Source organism: Taudactylus pleione, unplaced genomic scaffold, assembly GCF_031769625.1.
Source record: "Taudactylus pleione unplaced genomic scaffold, aTauple2 ptg000571l, whole genome shotgun sequence".
Taxonomy (NCBI): Eukaryota; Metazoa; Chordata; class Amphibia; order Anura; family Myobatrachidae; genus Taudactylus; species Taudactylus pleione.
Window position 1 is genome coordinate 8,194,335 of NW_028284973.1, and position 19,425 is coordinate 8,213,759.

Genomic DNA, 19,425 nt, shown 5'->3' on the forward strand with positions numbered 1-19,425 from the left:
GCGGCTGCACCGCGTCACGGCTCCCGCAGCCACCACATTACAGCACATACAGCAAGATTTGGGGGTGCAAATTAACCCCCCTCAGCCCCCAAAGTATCCAAGCTAAGAACTTTCCCCAGGCAGCCATAGGGGAGGGGTGAATAAAAGCCCCAGTGTCCCCCAGCCAGGCCGGTAGGAGCACACTCTCTCCCCAGCCCCCAGCAGCTGCCTCTACGTAACGCCCTATCGAAAGCGGACGCCATATTTTCTGTTGCTTATGTCGACATAGGGAAACGTAGCTTATTCTCTCATCCCGCCCCCCTGATAGGAGCCCCCTAACTTCCACCCGACCACCCCCCCCTCAGCTAAGTCACATTAACACCCCACACACCCGGATCCCCCCCACACACCCGCCTCCCCCCAGACCCCACGCCGTGACCCACCGAACACGCGGGTGCTGCTAAACTTAATCCGGGCGGCAGCCTGTGACCCCCCCCCCCCCATCCCGGGTCCCCGTCTCCCCCCTCCCCGGGGCAGTGGTCCCGTGTGCTGGGCGCCGCACGGGGGAAGTTAGTTTCTTACCTGCGGTCGGGTCCTGGACGGCGGGGACGCCGCGATGGAACGTTGGGGACAATGTATCTGTCTCTCCTGATACAATGTAACAGCGCGCAACGTTCGATCACTCGGATCCCCCCCCCCCCCGGCCGCTAACCAGCAACCGACGCTGCGCTGCCCGATCAGTGGGGAATCTACGCCGACAGCCACATGATCTGTAACGTCAGCAGACGTATTTGCATACGATACCACCCGCACTTCACCCGGGTTCTTGCGCAAAGTTGCGCACTGGTGATTTGCATGGAGCTCCCATTGTGAGGAGGGAGGGGAGAGGGGAAAGAGGAGGAGGGGGTGCTGGGCGTAACCTCCCCCAGCAGCACTATTTTATATTATTGTCATTTTATTTATAGGTATAATGAGTCTGATGTTGCTGCTGCTGGGGGCTGGATCATTGCATATTAAGTATCTGCCCCTAGAGCCCGGTGCATATTGCGGGACTCATTTTTCCTTTATGGAAAGTTCAAGGTGTCAGTGATGAGCGCAGCGAACTGTTGCTGAGTCCTCACCACGTGTGTCCTGCCAGCTGCACAGATCGCTGTCTCATACAGAAGTCAGGAGACTCTAATATATAGATCCTGTACTGTGTGTACTAGATTCTATATGTACTGGGGGGATTGCATGCCACACACTGCTTGACTCTTCATCATGGCTTATGGCTATCTCTGTATTACAGCTGCACTGAGCCTTCTGACAGGCAGGGTGTTCTAAACAATGATGAGAGTTTTAGGCCAATGGGGCATACTTATTAATTATCAGGATTTGGGAGCTCATGTAGACCTGCTCGCAAGATGTGGTCGCTCGCTGGCGAAAAGGGGCCGGATCAGGGGCGTATCTATAATGGGTGCGGGGTCCAGGGGGCCTCGCACCGCACACCCTGCACCCATATTACCTCTCCAGAGTCCCACGTCGGCGGTGGCGTCCGGCGCTGTAAATTGACTGTAAAATGGCCGTGGCGGCCATTTTCCCGTCGTTTGCGCATGTGCAGTACAGGGTAAAATGGCCGCCGCGGCCATTTTCCCAGTGATCTGTGCATACACTATAAACTCTGGGCACACGCTAGTGCCCAAAGTCTATAACTTCGGGGCTAGCCGCGCACAGCTCAGTGCGCTGCCAGGTGGAGAGGAGGGGGCCCGAGTCGGAGACTGCAAATGGGCCCCATCCTCTCTAGAAACGCCCCTGGGCCGGAGATTCAAATTCCTCGCTCGCACTACGTGGCGTAAGGACGCCCTGTATGTCTTAGCGAGCTACATCACTGAGCTTCGCAAGTGTATAAAGATGCCCCCTTTCCCCTCGCAACACACATCCTCTCCTGGAATTGTTTGATTAATCGGTAACATCGAGAGCCATCGGAGCTGCTCGCAGCCCTTGAGGTTGCCTTTCCCCGCCGCAAGCACAGCGATCAGTGCTGGCTGAAATACATGCAGGTGACGTGTACAATGACACTACTTTGCTAATTATGCACGCCTTTTAAACAGCGTTTTGGCGGCCTGACGCGCCTGCGTCCGCAACACCACTCCCCGTTCACAAGCACCTTCTGTTACCACCCACAAATGGCACTGTCACTCAAAGTAGCTGGCAGTCTGTGTGCTATGAGCGCACAATTCCCCATCGCTAAGACTGGCTTGCGCATGCGCACTGCGAATTATACACATGCGCACTGAGCAACAATCGCCCGGCAGCGTGTGATCATGCCTTAGCGAACGGGTCTGTATCAGGTCCTTGGTCCCGATAATCACAATTTCAGAAATTGGTGATCGCCCGAATGTATGTAGAAAACAAGCAGGGACAGGGTCCCTGCGATATGTAAGAAGAACCAAGCCACGTTAGTGCGCATGCTCAGTCTACTGACTGCACATGCGCGAGCGGAGAGTACGTCTTACAGATCCCTCTCCCGGTAATGCTGCGTACACACTGGGCAATTTTACTGAGCGATTGCACGATTACGACATCGTAATCGTGCAATCACTCAGTAATCGTGCACTATAATGTCGGAAACGACCAGCTATGCGCGCTCCTGCTGGTCGTTTCCACCATTGTCCATCGCCTGAACATGCAGCACAATCTGCCGATAACGACAGATTGCCCATGTTCAGTAATGATGGAGTGTGCCTGCACTGAACGACTGATCAGTGTAGGGCACTACAGGGGATGAGGAACGATTGTACGATTACGATGTTGTAATCGTACTGTCTTTCCGAATCGCCCAGTGTGTACGCACCATAACTTTTGTGGAGTGTAGCCCATATAGGCACATGTGTAATGGGTGCAAGGTGTTCGGTGCACAAGGGCCCCTGGGTCCAGGGGGGGCCCATACCGTACACCCTGCACCCACATTATATTATACTTATCTCTCCAGAGTCCCTCGTCAGCCTGCGCTGCAGACAGAAAACACAGGGGAAATGGAGAGGTAGCCATTTTCCCGGAGATTTGCACAATCGCAATAGGGAAGTCTCTGGGAACATAGCACGGGCGCCATTTTTGCGATTTAAAATAGGAGATTGGAAAAGATGTCAATGTCAACAGTTATGATGTCGGCAATGGTAAAATATTGACAAACAACATGCCGGCATTCTCAGAGTGTCAACGGGATGAAATGTCGACATTGGGGTTAGGCTGCGGGGTGGTGGGTGGGTTAGGGAGAAATACCCAAACGCCAGAGGATTGGAGGTCTGACCCGGAAGTCACAGTTACATGACTGCCGGGACCCGGAAGACACCGCTGCAACCGTATTGGAACAGGTAAGTTACCGCTGGACCACCAGGGACGATATATTGACATTTCATCACTGTCTACATGATGAATGTCAATATGCTCAATGTCGACATATCATACCTAAACTCCATACACCCACAGGCCCTCATTCAGAGGCGGTCGGAGGATGCAAGCGGTCGCTCAGAAACTGGGCGGCCGCTTGCATCCTGACCGGCCGCCTCTGTTTCGGTCGTTAGGGGGTGGGTTTACACCCACAGCTCTAACAACCGCTAGGGCGATGGTCATAGACCATCGCGACCATCGGGGCTTACGACGAGACCCTAGGGTAGGGTCTCACTTGTCGTAAGCCCCGGAGAGCTTCTGGCTCTGTCAGAGCCGGAAGCTCTCCACTGACATCACTAGTGATGTCAGTGGGGCCTCCCCCAAACGGCAGGCGTTCCCATGGGAACACCTCCGTTTGGGCGTCCCCCCCCCCCCCGGCCCGCCTTCCAAAGGGGGCGAGCTGTCAATCAACATCGACAGCTCGTCCCCTTTGGAAAGAGACCCGCTACGACCAGCGCTGTCGGTCGTAGCAGGTGTCACGTATGCGCACGAAGGAGCCGGCTCCCTCGTGCGCATGCGCACTGGACAAAGATCGAGGCGGCCGTGCGGTCGTAGACCGTATGGCCGCCTCTGAATGAAGCCCACGGTCCCCCATACATGCATCTAAGCGATCCTTGGTATTTGCAGGTAAGAGGGAGTTTTCGGGGAATATCCTATGAATATTGTTTGATAAATATGACTCTGCGTATGAATGAGTACCATGGTGAAGCAATGTCCATCTATATGTTTGAAGGTGTTAATTATACTTTTTTTTAATAAACATAATTAACCCTTGTATGCATCAAAATATTATACAGGGAAAGCTTTATCGATCATACGCTCTCCCTGGGCAATACAAGCCAGCACAAACAATCCTCACCTCTGGACTACAGGCACACAGTTCATGCGTGGCTGCGATTTCTCGCGGATTCGCAGCTGTGAAAATATGCAAATGTCAGCTTGAGCATTCCTCCTGTGTACTTCCGCGCGATGGAATAATGACACTCCCATAACATGACCATGACACTCCAATGCCACTCCCATAACACGCCCTTGCCACCACCTCATTTTGCGATCACTTGAGGTCACCTCCCAGTCTCCACCCTGAATGCCCGTGAATCGCATAAGCCGTCTTAAGTCACAGCGATGTCGTACGCAAATGCATATGCCATTTAACACATTGGTTTCACGCATGCCAGTAAGGGTTTTCTAGAATTTTCGCAAACCCGCTGAACTGCGTAAGCATCAACACAGTGTGCCCCTCTAAATCCGGCTCTAGGGGGTAAATTTGAATAAGTGAGAGTTTTTAGAAGTGGAGAAGTTGCCCATAGCAACCAATCAGATTCTAGCTATTATCTTCTAGAAGGTGCTAGTTAAATGTTAGTTAGAATCTGATTGGTTGCCATGGGCAACATCTCCACGTCTAAAAACTCTCATGTTAGTAAATTTACCCCTGGGGCTGGATATAGGAAGCCGATGGTTAGCCACCATCGATGTTCCCAGTTCAATGGAAACAATTTTTCCATTAGATTCCAGGATTGCGATGGTTACTAAAATACTGAGAATCTGCACATAGCATAAGTTTTGATGGTGCGACTGATGGCGGAATCTGAAGATGCACCAGGTCCAATTGGATCCCTCCCAGCACCCTCCGCGGCATGCGCAGAAGGACGCCGGAGGGGCTTCTGGGTCATAGACCCGGAAGTCCCTCCATCGCAAAGGTCCGATGCGTCATGCATCCCGTCCCAGATGTTAGACAGTCAATAGTTCGACAGGGACAAAAGGTCGACACACTAAAGGTTAGCATGTAATAAGGTCGATAGGTACAAATTGTCGACAGGGTGAAGCGGTCGACACAAAATGGTCACCATAAAAAAAATGGTCGACTCATGATTTTTTTTGTTTTCTAGCCCTAATCCTAACCCTCCCTCCTGGTGCCTAACCCTAAAAAAAAAATCATGTGTTGACCATTTTGTTGAGTCGACCTTTTGTCCATGTCGAGTTTCTTACATGTCGACCTCTTGTCCCTGTCGACCTTTTGTCCCAGTTAACCTATTGACTGTCTAACATCAAGTGTCTATCTAGACATTGTCGACCTTTTTACTGTCTATAGTCCGGAACCCACGCACAGATGTACACCGGGGAAGGACTGTGCAGCGGCATTTGCATAAAGTCGCAGGTCGGCAACCGTATAATGATGCTAAACAGCACAGACGGTGTAATGGTTAGCATTGCTGCCTCACAGCACTGAGGTCGTGGGTTTGATTCCAACTATGGCACTGTGTGGAGTTTGTATATTCTCCCTGTACTTGTGTGGGTTTCCTCTGGGTGCTCCGGTTTCCTCCCACAATCCAAAAAATATACTGTTAGGTTAATTGGCCCACAACAAAAATTAGTGTGTATGTGTGTGAGCATGTGGTAGGGAATATAGGGCCTGATTCAGCAAGAAACGCAGCTGCTAATACGCACGCAATCGGCCGATTGTTGCGTACTGCGTATACATCACAGTGTGCGAACTAGCCATTGCGATCGCAGAGACTACGCAGACCCATCGCAGAGTGACTGACAGCAAGTGCCGTTAGTGGGTGGTAACGGGGTTGGTTGGCTAAACGCAGGCATGCCAGTGCGTTTGAACGCCACTGCAAGGGCGTGCATAATAATCACTGCGATGACCTATGCAGCCTGAGGCCTGATAGCGTGCGCTGAAGTTAGCAATTCCTGAGTAGGTCAGAGCTTGTGCAAGCGTGCGTGAGGCTGCGATGGTACACGATTGTACCGATGTTTTCGCAGTCTTGCTAAACATTACGGATGTGTGTAAGGTAAAGGGGGCTTCCCTATGTAGTGTAGCTGAGGCATAGCGATCGCAATGAATTAGCATACTATCGCAGTGAGACTGCTTGCGTAATTGCTATTGCATTCACAGTTGCGTTCCGTAGTGAATCAGGCCCACAGATTGTAAGCTCCACTGGGACAGGGACTGATGTGAAGCGCCAAAATATCCTCTGTAAAGTGCTGCGGAATATGTGTACGCTATATAAATAGCTGGTAATAAATAAACACGTCCACCACTGAATCGGGCCCTACCGTATGTATAAATGGTACCGGCAATAATCTAATTTTAGTGAGCCTATTTATTCATTGCCCCCCACAGGAGAAAAAAAATGTACGTTGCCCCCTGTTGGAAAAATAATCATAGACATTCTCCTAACATTGTAGAATGCAGAAGAGGGACATATCGCATGGTGAAGGCGTGCATGGGCGAAAAGGGGGCGTGGCCTAGTATTGAGGGAGTGTGGCTTAGCGTAGAAGGACGTGGCCTTGCCTTGTCACTCTGGAGGCGTGCCTAGCACTCCTGGAGATGCTGGACTACCCCCAGATACTGCCTGCACAGTATAGATGCACAACATCTACTCACCCGCTGCTCAGCAGTGTCTGTTCCCCCCAACACCGCGGGACACTGCAGCCTGCGTGTGGGACAGTCCCAGCAACACTGTAGGGAGATATGGACATTGCCCCCCACAGGGCACTGCACCTCCTATGTGGCTGCTTCACTCAAACCGGCCTCTAGCCGGTCCTGGTGGTCAGTGATTTGATCACTACTAAATCTAGAGGCCATTACTCACTTCTGATTTTCCAGAATCTCTCTGCCGCATTTGAGACTGCTGACCACTCTCTTCTCACACAAGCACTAAGTAGCCCAGGTCTTCAGGGCACTGTCCTATCCTGGTTCTCATACTACTAATCAAATAGCTGCTTCTGTGTTTGTTTCTCTGAATGCACCTCCTCTGCGCTTCCTCTACCAGCTGGAGTACCGCAAGGCTCAGATCTAGGCCCTCAGCTTTGGATTTTAGGGCCTTATTCAGGTTGGATGGCAAGGCTGCGCTCGCACGCAGCCGGTTGATTTTTGTGCTCTGCGCATGCATCGCAGTACGCGAAACAACCGATGCGATCGGGAAGTAATCACAGTGAGCACGTAGTCCCATTTCACAGTCATTTACATGAGGTGACCGTTTGGGGGTGGAGGGGAGGGGGGGTGGTCAGCAGAACACAGGTGTGCCTGTGCGTTTGAAGGCCATAACAGGGGCGTGCATAATTAAGCCCCCGCGATTGCATACGCTGGCAGAGGTCTAGGTGGCGACAGGAAGTTTAGCAGTTTGTGCGGTAGGGTCAGGTCCACAACAACCGTGCGAATGGCTCTGATGTTACTCGCTGACTTGCGGATGCATGTCATGGGAAGTGGGCGGCATTATACAGTGATGGGCTTCTTGGTATAGTGCTGCAGTTGCCGTGCGATTGCATTCATTAGCATATTTTCGCGGCGAGCGGGTGCGTGCGAACGCAGCCGTGCGATCCGTGGTGGATCAGGCCCCTAGTATCATCTCTATGCAGATGATTCCTTCCTTTACGGATCTGTCGCCATCTGTGTTTGCTCACATGACTGAATATCTTTCTACCATTTCATCTTGGACGTCCTTTTGCCACATCAAATCTTTCAAGAATCGAGCTAATGATATTCCCACCAGTTAACAGAACATGGCAATAAACGCCTATCAAGATAGCTAAAGCTGGGTACACACCTTTGCAACCACTCGTTCGATGCTATGGTTCGATCAAATTCACTCTCGATCGGACGCCCCGACCACAGTACAAATATGCGCGTACACACCTATACAAATCATACTGCCGACCTTCGATCCCCGACTGCCAAAATATTGAGAGCAAATGATTGTACCACCCACAGAGGCAGTACTGCTGTCGGCGTAGAATCGCAAGAACGGTAGAAGGTGCATATACACAGCATTATTGGTCCGATCTCACGCGGTGGAATTGGATGACTATTAAACTAAGGCCCTCATTCAGAGCCGTTCGTTAGCATCAGTACGCACGTTGCGTTCCGATGTTGTTAAACCACGCATGCGCCGGTGTTACACTGCGCATGTGTGTACGGCATATTGTGAGCTTTTTTTCTCTCGTTCGTCAAATAGCGAACAGGAAGTGACATGTGAAATGTGATTGACAGAAAAGGCCGTTTTTGGGTGTTGACGGGGGTGGAGATGGAAAAACGCAGGCGTGGCGAGGCGTTTTTGGGGCATACATAAAGTTTCAGATGCGTACGGCAAATGTGTTCGTACCAAGTCATACGTCACTGGCTGATCCTCTTTCCGTTCAACTTGCTCGCACAGCTTGGGGTGTGGATTACTCGACCACAATGGCGATGGCCTTGTCCTCTGGTCCGGGCCTCCTCGATGTTTCATCGATTTATCACGGATTGTCAGAAAAACAATCAACTTTGAATTGCAAACCAGCTTGTAATGTGTTTTGAAAAGAGTTTTTTGGGTTAGCACAAAACCGTACGCAGGTGAAAATCTCAGCTGCTAATTTCTGGATTACATAATCAATTAGCGTACATTTGTTTGAATGTTTTTATTTTTGGATTTGGTTTTGTGCTATTGTAACAATAATGTCATCATGTTTGTGTGTATTTTACCATTTTGCTTAGGAAAGGAGATTTTGCATCCTTTTTTTAATTTTACAGATCCTTAAAGAACCCTTTTTTTAAAAACACATTTTTTTTAATATTTGGAGGACGTTTTTGGCTTGTGATCCAGGATTAACTCTCAAACAATTTTTAAATAATGTCACAATACAATGGAGATCATTTGTCAATTTTTTATTTACAGAGACAATTTTTTCAAGTTTTGGGGGGCATTTTGCAAATACACTTTTTGGGCAGTGTTAGGCAATAATAACGTTAAAAAATCTGAAAAACATATTACCAGTGTTGGCCAACTTAAACAAACACATTAAAAACAATTCACAAGAAAGGAGAGGGAAGTTTTGGCCCGAAAGGAATATGGGGCAAGCACAGAAGGAGTGTGGGAAAAGTAGCCAGTGCTGTCATCGTTTTTTTCCACGTTTGGCTGGGGTAGGGTGGGCGCCAGACCGGGTCCGGGATGTCCTCTGGCTGGCTTGTCCAGAGGCAGATGTTGGGGCCTCTGGACTAAGCACAGGGCTAGGCACATTTGGAGGAATGGCTGCTGTTGTGCCAGAGGTGGAGGATCCTGATGTTCCGGCAGGAAGGGAGGTCGGCTCCACCATGTGCTGGCGAACGAGCTGCTCCAGGGCATTGGCTATTCGGATGTTGGCCCTGGTATTTTCAGCCAGGGCCTGACCAATGGTCACGTTGGCCGCAGCATTTTGCTCCAGGGCCTCAGCCACCCGTAGCAGACTGGCGTCCATCCTCTGCAGAATCTCCGTATGGTAATCCGATTTAAAATTGAGTTCTGTTAGGAGTGCCACTGCCTGCGAGGGGGATTGCCCTGGACTGGCTTCTGCAGGGTCCTCAGCCGGATGTACTGGTTCCTCCCCTGCAGAGCCAGCAGAAATTCTGCGGCCAAGGCTCCCCTCTGGAGCAGACTCATCCGCCTGTGTCTCTGTGTGAAAAAAGAGAAAAAAGTCACATTAGAATCTACATATTGTCACAATAACATTTCAGAGTTGGTTACATCACAACATTTACCTGGGACAACATGAGAAGCCGCAAAGTCTGCCATGTCCGTATCCATGTTGGACACGCCAAACACCTCCACATCCTGCACACACCCCTGTGCCAGCTCTTCCAAATCATTCAGCTCCAATGACACAGGGGTGGGACCCCCACCTGTCCCCCTTGCATGCTTAGCCCTGTCAGCCAGTTTTTGTTTCAGGCGATATTTGAAGTCTTGCCATCTGTGGGTGAAAAAGTAGGCATTATTCCTGCATTATTTTTCCATGTTTTTATTTTCTAATTTAAGTTTTTACTTACCGGCGTTTGACATCCCGGGCTAGACGGACATAATCACCCACCCTATTGACAGCACTGGCTATCTCCTCCCACATTCTCCACTTCTGGCTTACACCCATATTCCTGTCTGCCTGTGGCAGGATGTCCACACACTTCTGAACCAAAACCTCCATCTCCTTTCTTGTGAATTGTGGCTGCCTTTTCTTTTTGCCAGCTTTGGCTGGAATACTGGGCCCAGCAGCCTTTTCCATGTCATCCTGAACACCTATTTACATTAAATTATTTTGAATTTAGATGACAATCTTTCACTATATTCTGTTTCAAAATCAGCCTTGATTAGAAATGTGAGAAATACTTACCGGCCGCCTCTTGGCCATTGTTTGGCTGGTCAGTAGCCATTTTTCAAGCAAAAACAAGAACTACACCAGACCGTTTTTTTATTTCCGTGACGTATTTATACATGCGTCCTTATTATTAGGCCGCATCATTGATTGTGCGTTCCTATGATCCGTCCTTAATTTGAGCGGGAGAAGAAACACTATTTATGGCTTTTGGCGACTCGAGTCGAGGTGGCGGTTGTTGTTTGTTGGAGGTTACGTTGTTCGGAGTGGTTTGTTGGAGGGAGTTGTGTTTGGCGGTTTTTTGGATAGTGTTAGAGGCGTTTTTTTGGGGTTAACTTTCCGTTCGCATTTTTGGGTGTGGTTTTTTTTAGTTGTGGTGTTTTTTCTGTGTAAGTTTTTTCCCCTCATCCTTTTTTAAAATATGGTTCTCCTTTTTTTTTGGTTTGGCCCATAAATTAATTTGAATTTTTTAAATATTTTTGTAGGTTTATTTTGGCTGTGCCCCAAAGACGTTTTTGTTCTGTGACTTCTTTTTTGTGTATTGGTAAGTTTTGATTTTAACTTGTTTGTTAAATGTTCATGTCTTGGTCCTCGCATATTTTGGGGTCTTAACGGTTTTTTCCGTGTTTTTTGGGATGTGAAAAATGCGAACCATTTAGCGCACTTTTGTAGGCTTCATTCCCCTTGTAAAAATGCGAACCATTTAGCGCACTTTTATAGGCTTGATTCCCCTTGTAAAAATGCGAACCATTTAGCGCACTTTTGTAGGCTTGATTCCCCTTGTAAAAATGCGAACCATTTAGCGTTCTAATTCTGTTTTTTTTGTTTCTGTCAAATTGTGGAAGTCCTCTCAATGTCGGTTTCCTATTTTTCGAAATGTGTGTTTCCCCCCTTTATTTTTGTGCATTTTCAAAAAACAAGATTACAAAATGGCCACCACAAAATCTTAACTTATTATGGTCTTTTGAAATGTAGGTTTTTGAAATCATGACAATACCCCGGCATGTAAGCATCTTTGGATTGTATCGTAAAGCTAAGTATTTTTTTTTTGGGCAACATACCTTAACTACAATTCTTACCATTTCAGGTTGATGTTGGTCTTATTATTGTGGCCATGCTGCCGGAAGCTGACCAACCTCAATCTCGTCCCAGGCGTAGGCATCGTAGGCGTGCTCTGCCCCAGATATATAGAACACGTGTCACCCTTTTTGGAATGCCCGATGATGAGGTGTTAAGGCGCTACCGTCTTCCGCCCCAAATCATCATAGACACTCTCTCATTAATAGAGAGTGATCTTGAGCGGCAAATTGACAGTCCTACAGCAATACCACCACTTACGCAATTTATGGCGGTGTTAAATTTCTGTGCTTCAGGATCCTTTCAAACCACAGTGGGAATAGTTGCAGGAATCTCCCAATCCTCATTTTCAAGGATCCTGAGGGCAGTGATGGAGGCCCTTTTCAAGCACCTCCATCATTTTATTCAAATGCCTTTGGATATGGGTTCCCTTAGTGTGGCGAAGGCCAATTTTTACCAAATTGCTGGCTTCCCACACATAGGGGTTGTGGATGGTACTCACATACCACTTCAGCCTCCAGCACGGCTGGAGGCCATTTTTCGAAACAGAAAACACTATCACTCACTGAATGTAATGGTGGTATGTGATGCCTCCCTCCAGATCCTGTCCCTGAATGCAAAATTACCCGGGAGTGCACATGACTCATTCGTCATCCGTCAATCAGGGATTTGGCATAAATTAAACAACCTACAAGCTGGTGATGCGTGGCTTCTGGGTAAGTGTAGACCTTTTTAAGAAAGCAATGCAAAGCTTGATACACAGTGATCCTGATTTTGTATTTTCTTGTTCACAGGAGACAGTGGCTACCCTTGCATGCCCTGGCTGCTCACTCCTTATTTGGCTCCCACACCAGGGCCACAAAGTGAGTATAATGCCGCACTTACAGCCCCCAGGCAAGTGGTGGAGTGCTGTATCGGCCTTTTAAAAGGCCGATTCAGATGCCTCCTCCGCTCTTGTGGCGAGCTCATGTATTTGCCGGATATGGTTTCAAAAATTGTGGTCCTGTGTGGGATATTTCACAACATCGCCATAAGGAGTGGTGTCCCAATGCAGCCAGAGGATGCCTTGCCTGAGGATGGCCCCCGCGAGGTTGGTCGGAGGTCTGTATGTGGGGGGGCCATACGTGATGATGTTGTGGCCCGTTTTTTCAGATAATTATTGTCCAAAATGAAGTGAGATGACACACTGTAGACATGTAATAATGTAATTAACAATTTTAATTTTTATTTGTGTGTTTTATTCCATAATATTTATCGGGAAAACCATGACTACTACCTGTTCCTAAAAAATGACTTCATGTGGACACATTGGATTTAACTTCGAGCCCAAAATTGTCGTCAACTCATTTGTGGAATCATGTTGGCATGCTACTTTGTCAAACAGTTCTTGATTGCTTTGTTTTTATATCTTTTTGGTGTAGGCTGTTTTTTGACGAGTGTTTTCACTGTGTGTATTGTTTGTCCTTAATCACTTTGTGTTTCTAATTTTTTAGTTAATACATTTTTGAGACATTCTTACAAGCATTTCCATTCGAAATTACATGCAAGTGTAACGTGGTTCCCAAATTGGAAACTTGATTAAGGGCTAATCCATTTATTTTTTAAATTGTGCAGTATTTTACCATGCTTAGTGTCTCCAAACAAACACACCAAGGTATTATGGTGAATCAGTATGTTTTGGATTCTCGGCCTAAACAGGTTTCATTTAATATTTACCTTACCCCCCCCCAAAAAAAAATAGTTCTAACAAACCAAAAAAAAACCTATTGGTATTGTTAGGTGTTGAATGTGCCAGCTGACCGAATTCAGCTTTCTCGAATCTAAGTTACATTAGTTTTAAAAACTTGCTGCAATAGTCGACTTAGGTAAGGTTAAACAATATAATATTTCCAGAGAAGGAATGAGACTTCAAACGAACCATTTTTTTTTATTTATGGAAAAAGTAACAAAATTTTGGAAAATTAAAAAAATGAATGCCGCAGGATCCCGGCCATGTGATCGAGGACCACCAGCATGCCTATCACATGGCCCCTCAGCCTCTCCACACACACTGCTGCCTCCGTCAGCCGCCTCTGGTCCTCTGTGGGTTTAAAAATTGAGGTTCTTAATAAAAAAATCCATAATTTTGTTTGAGAAACAACTGCCAAAGGAAATGCAATTTTCAAACCCAAAATAAATTGGACAAACATTACAATTCAAAGCCAACATTCTTTGCCCAAATAAATTCGAAATAAACACGACAAAAACAAGAAATTGTAAAAAAGGCGAAAAACACCGAAAAACTACTTTGGGGGGTACCGTAAACAAGAGATACAAGTATGACTGTTTGGACATGTGTGATATGTGTAAGGGCCAAACATCATAGACATTTCTAAAACCAGATATATCTAACAAACATTTCAAAAAATATAACAAATAAAAATGCACAGGCAAAGGAGAACATCCCCCCCAAAATTTTGTAAAAACAAGGTAAAAGGGAAACATACCATTGACAATGCCGCCTGGCCCAGAAGCATCACCATCGTCCTCCTCGGAGGTGGGCCAATGCAGGTCTGTAGGAGGAGGGGTGATTTCTGAAGGGGGGGAGGGGGTGGAAAAGCGAGGGGTGGTTGGAGAGGAGGGTGATGAAAAGAGAGAGGGGGGTTGAGGGGAGGGTGAATGTTGAGGGATGGGAAGTATACTAGAGGGAGGGGCGTCCGGGTCTGGCCATGCTGGGTTGGAGGGTAAACTAGGGGTAGGGTGGGGAGAGGAGGATTGGCTGGGAGTTGGGGATAGGGGAAGTGGCCGACGGCGTCGCTGCTGATGTCGGCGTATTCTGCGCTCTGCCCCTAAATGATGGATAACAATTTAAGGTTGGCTTAATTTTTTAACTTTCAAACATACTGAAAAAATATTTAGAGACTAAAAAAGAAAAAAAACAAAACCATGCACATGCAGATATGTATTAAATAGACAAACAGGGCAAGAAGGAAAACATGCACATGCAGATATGTATTAAATAAACAAACAGGGCAAGAAGGAAAACATGCACATGCAGATATGTATTAAATAAACAAACAGGGCAAGAAGGAAAACATGCACATGCAGATAGGGCCTCAAAATTAAAAAAAATAAAGAAAAAATAAAACTTACTTTCAGCTATCCGCTGTCTGAAACAATCTGTCGGCGTGAGCCGAAGGAGCGCAGGTGGCGGCGAACCTCTGCATAGGCGGATCGCTTCTCTCTGTTGGTGATGGGGGGAGGCTGGCTGGTTATCCACCTGTCCATAACCTCCGTCAGGACTATCAGCTCCCGCCTGGTGAACGCAGAGGCTCTCATGATGGCAATGGTGGATTTGGGAAAAAACAGTTTTAATAAAGCCAAGAAAATAATTTTGATTGGCTAATGTATTTGGAAAATTAACAGGAACCATTCTATTGGTTAGTGTATGAGTCATGTGTTCGACAGGCTTAAAAATCTAATGTGAGTTATGATTGGCTTAATGCGGTGACATGCGTTAGCTAATTTAAATAAAAAAATGAAACAAGTAAAATATGCGACAGACAAAACACGAAAAACAATATGAAAAATGACACAAACATGTATTTTGGATAAAGGAAACCATTGTTTAATCCGTACGTATTCTGCGTGAAAAAACAAACACGGACAAGAGTAAAGTTTATTGCAAATGAAAAAAACAAAAAATGTGAAGAGCAATTAAGCTAATTGATCTGTTGATTGCCATGATACGATTAAAGGATGTATGAACGAGCAGGTAATCGAAAACTGACAGGCCCACTTCCGGTTTGGACTGGTGCGAGCGTTCCCTGCATGCAAAATTGGAGATGTGCGGTCGCAATTTGGCTCGCTCGTTAGCTAGAGGAGGGGTTGGTAGACTATGGGGCAGAAGATTAGCTGCGTACGAAATTACGAGCGAGCGCTTGAATTTGCATTTTTCGTCTCGTACGCCGTACGTGCGTCCAGCCACTTGCGTCCGGGTCTGAATCAGGCCCTAAGATGTGATTCCTTTGATGCAACCAGTTTTCTTCCAACAAAACATGATCGAAGTTGCAAACACACTCATGCGTTATCGCACGAACGGGTCAAATTCAAAAGGACGGCCTGATGATTATATAGGTATGTACCCAGCTCGGAACTGTCCTTTGTTCTGCACATCAATCTGTATCCAATCTCGCATACCAGGGCTGTTGGCTCCCAGGGCAAATATAAAAAAAACAACAACGTACATTGAAGAAAATGAAAAGAGGAATATCACCCTGACTGTGAATGTGGGTTAACTCATCAATACTTCGGGGCTGATTGTTTCCATCCGGCTGCAGCAGCCTTTTGCTAATGTGAGTGTCTGCCGGTGCATGCTGAGTATCCGTGAGTTTGCACGCAGAAGTCCGCAAACGTCATAATCAAGACTCATAGGCAAACGCAAGGGGGGTTTCGGTCTGCCTGGAAACCCCCCTCCCCAGCCCACACCATGACCACAATAGAAATAGTAATATAATAGATTGTTACTAGTGCAGCATGTTCTTCTCAGAATCACAAATGAAATAATTTGCACCACCTGTGGATCTTTTAACATGTATCAGTCAGTAATAAATAACCTGTGCACCAACTAGAAGATCTGGAAAACATGCACTGTTAGAGATGCACTGCTATAGAGCCCAATATATACATATACAGTATGTCCAGGGCAGTGCTAGGTTCTTCTGCTGCTCCTCCAGGCTCCCGGACTTGCTCCAATAGTCTGGAATGGTGCCCACATCTAAAATAAATTTGTTCAGCTCAGGCAGGATGGCCTACTGGCACATCTAATGGCTTAATGTGATCACTGGTCCTGTATATGCTGGAATTAATGCACACAATACACTTTGTATGATGCTTATTAAAGCTGGTTAAGTACTAATTATGCCCTCTTCATTGACAGGCCACACTCTAAATTTAAGCCTTTGGAAATCCCCCTCTGGAAATCCTGCGTTTGCCACTGAGACTTGTACCCGCCCCATGCTGGGTGCAAACGTTCCATCTGAAGCGGGCGTCCTGGCTGCGTCCATACTCTACAAGCAAGCGCAGAAAATGAGCCCCTCTGTGCGAAGTGCAGGCCTGCAATGTCTGCACTTGTCCAGTAGCAATTGGACTATCATCTTGGTCCCCTAGAGATGATTATTTGGTTTCAGGTTGACCTGTGATGCCTCAGGGTATTGTTCCTGAAAAGTTGGTTCCGTGTGGCTTTTGCGGAGCGGCTCAGGGAGGCTGGATTGATGCTGTAATTTTTGCACTTGGCCAATAAGATACTCTGGGCCTGATTCAGAGCCGGACGCTATTTGCGAACGGTCGTTCCAAAAAAGGGGCCGGCTATTTAAATTGAGCGCTCGCTCTTTGCGGTCTGTTGACGCCTCTATGTCTGAGCGAACGAAACATGCACTCGCTATTTTGTAAAGACGCCCCCTGGCCGCTCGCATCCTACGTCATCTCCGCTATTTATTCGATTAATCGAGTACATCGAAAGGCGTCTGAACTGCTCGCAGTGCTTGTGGTAGGATTTACTTCCCGCAATCATACGAACAGTTCAGGCTAAGAAACAACCAAGTGACGTGATCGATGGCGCTGCTTTGTTAATTATGCACACCCTTAAAACGCCCGTTTTGACCGTTTGGCACGCCTGCATTCGGATCATCACTCTCCGTTTTCAAGCACCTTCCCGTTACCACCCACAAACGCCTCATCCTGTCACTCAAATTAGCAGGCCCTTGCTGTTTTGCGAGTGCACGATTTCCGACCGCAACGGAAATGGCGCATGCGCATTACGACCCATACGCAGGCGCAGATGTGCGAACATCGCTCGGAACGAACGAGCGGCCGCTTACGAGCGGCTCTGAATCAGGCCCTCTGCCCTCATTCATAAGCAGTCGCAAGAAGCAATCGCTCTCTCTGAATGAGGGCGGGCGCTTTTTTTTTGTGTGGCCTCCTGGTCTCTAGCTAAGCTGTGGGTTACCACCCACAGTTTAGCGACCGACCAGGTTGATGGTCGCGATGGTGTTCACCATCGCGACCATCGGGGGTTGCAAGGAGACCCTAAGGTTGGATCTCAGCAACCGCAAGCCCCAGGGAGCTTCCTGCTCTGATCGAGCAGGAAGCTCCCCACTGACATCACTGATGATGTCAGTGCGACCGCCCACAAAACGCCTCCGTTTGTGAAACCACCCCCCCTCCCCGCCTACAAAAGGGGGCGAGCTGTCGATCAACAACGACAGCCGCCCCTTTTGTAGTGAGCTCCGGAACGAGAGAGTTTCTCGCTCCGGGGCTTGCGCACACGCAGCTGTGAGCGCATCGGCGCTTGCGACCGGGTCTGAATGAGACCCTCTATCCTCACTATGATCAATCGCTGTGCCCTGCTCACTGTCACTGATTAATTCTTTATTTATTACCAGTTATCTATATACTGCACACATAGGCCCTCATTCAGAGCCGTACGCTCTGAGCAGAGCGCACGCTCTGAATGAGGGCCGCCCTCCTAAAAAATGGAGCGTCCTCCTGGACGCTCGTATAGCTGTGGGTCACCACCCACAGCATATACGAGCGTGCAGTTTGATGGCCGCGATGGTCGTGACCATCGCGACCATCGAAACTGCGAGCCAGAGCCTGCGATTGAGGTTTTCAACCGCAAGCTCCGGAGTGATTTTGGCTCTATCAGAGCCAAAATCACTCCCACTGACATCACTAGTCAACATCGACAGCACGCCCCCTTTGATCAGACACAACGAGCGAAGGACTTTCCTTCGCTCGTTGCGTCTGACGCATGCGCACGACGGAGCTCCCTCCGTCGTGCGCATGCTCAGTGCAGAACATCGACCCACTTGCGAGCGGACAGCCGCTCGTGAGTGGGTCTGAATCAGGGCCATATTCCTCAGTGATTTACAGAGGTTCTGATTCAGAGATGGCACAATACCGATGTTTGAGCAGTTATCTGTAATCTGCGCATGTATGTGAGCCGCACCAAAGCTTGCGTCAAGTTTCATTTTTGTTGTCACTCGCAGAGAGGATTTATTCTAAAAGTGACTGACAGGGACCATTTGTGGACAGCAACGGGGAGGTGGCGACTCCAGCGCAGGTGTGTCGAAGTGTTTTTGGGGCAGTGAAAATGGCTCCGGCGTCTTAGTTCCCGCTGTCATTCTGCGCAACCATAGGGTTACTCAGAAGTCCTATAATCGCCTTTGTATGCAGTCATTTGGATTTGCGGTGATGGGCGTCTCAATGCAAATCCCAGTGGTTGCGACATTAGCATATTTTCGCACAATTGCTGTGTACAAATTCGCAACTGTGGTGGCTTTAGTGTACTTCGCTGAATCACGCGCCTAAGGGCCTGATTCAGACCCTTTCGCAAGCGGCCGCTCACTCGTACGCTGCCGATGTTATGCATTTGCGTGTGCGAACTAGTTTGAGCGATCGGGTAGCGCTCGCTCGCCCAGCAAAGACAGCCCAGTGAAATGAGTGACAGGAGAGGCCGTTTGTGGGTGGTAACAGGGGAAGGACAGTAGTAACAGGGGGAGTGGATTTGTGAACGCAGGCGTGCCTGAGTGTTTCAACGCTGTTTCAGAAGCGTGCATAATTAACAGCCAGCGTCATAGTACACGTCACCTGGTTGATTTTTACACAGAATTGCTCACAGTGCTTGCGGTAGGGTACAGTCAACCAGAAGCGCTGCAGTCTCATCCAATGTACCGATGGCCGTATATACTTCCTGGAGATGACGTACGCTAGCGGGCGGCTAAAGACAGGCTGGTGGGCGTCTATAAACACAAAGTGATCACTCGCCAAGACATAGTGGGCGTGCTTATGCCTTGC

General features: G+C 48.0%; 1 protein-coding gene and 1 pseudogene across 1 annotated transcript in view; both read right to left on the reverse strand.

Moving 5' to 3' along the window:
• Positions 1-845, reverse strand: part of ZHX2 (zinc fingers and homeoboxes 2) — a 44,242-nt gene extending 43,397 nt beyond the window's left edge. The window contains exon 1 of the mRNA XM_088453122.1: positions 562-845. The gene's annotated coding sequence lies outside the window, so the exon portion shown is untranslated. The remainder of the gene's footprint in view (positions 1-561) is intronic.
• LOC148481662 (uncharacterized) overlaps positions 1-19,425 on the reverse strand; it is a 51,395-nt pseudogene that overhangs the window by 24,640 nt on the left and 7,330 nt on the right.